At 29.9% G+C, this 418-nt stretch overlaps 1 protein-coding gene across 1 annotated transcript in view; it reads right to left on the bottom strand.

Moving 5' to 3' along the window:
• The window catches only part of LOC119585953 (serine/arginine repetitive matrix protein 2-like), a 13,004-nt gene that overhangs the window by 3,247 nt on the left and 9,339 nt on the right, over positions 1–418 (bottom strand). The gene's annotated exons all lie outside the window — the stretch shown is intronic.

Here is a 418-nt window from a genome sequence, read left to right as displayed (position 1 = left end):
ATTCAATAGTGTATACATACACGTGTACGTATGGGTTTCCCCGCGCGTTTCCGCACATGTGTGTGCGAGTCAGACTATAAGTAGGAGGAAAGGATTTATGTTTTCACGTCATACGCTTCTAATTATAATGCCTTGATCTTCATTTGTTTTTCTTCCTGTTACTTATCCCGTTTTTTTTTTTTCGTTTTATATTACATTTCTTCGCGGATAAAATTCGTGTTTTTTTATCTGTGTTATTGAACATTATAATTGTAATATTTTATTATGATACCTTTTGTTAATTTACCCATCGTTATAAATCAAATCTAAAGTTATTAAAGAACATGTTTTATCAAAATTTCATTACTACCAAATATCGTTACTTGTTTTTCCTTTTTCTTTTTTTATTGTTACTAGTAATGTCCTTATCACTGTTGTG

The sequence above is a fragment of the Penaeus monodon genome, chromosome 20 (assembly GCF_015228065.2).
Source record: "Penaeus monodon isolate SGIC_2016 chromosome 20, NSTDA_Pmon_1, whole genome shotgun sequence".
Lineage (NCBI taxonomy): Eukaryota > Metazoa > Arthropoda > Malacostraca > Decapoda > Penaeidae > Penaeus > Penaeus monodon.
Note: the sequence above shows the minus strand (reverse complement) of the source record. Positions and strands in the feature narration are given on the sequence as shown.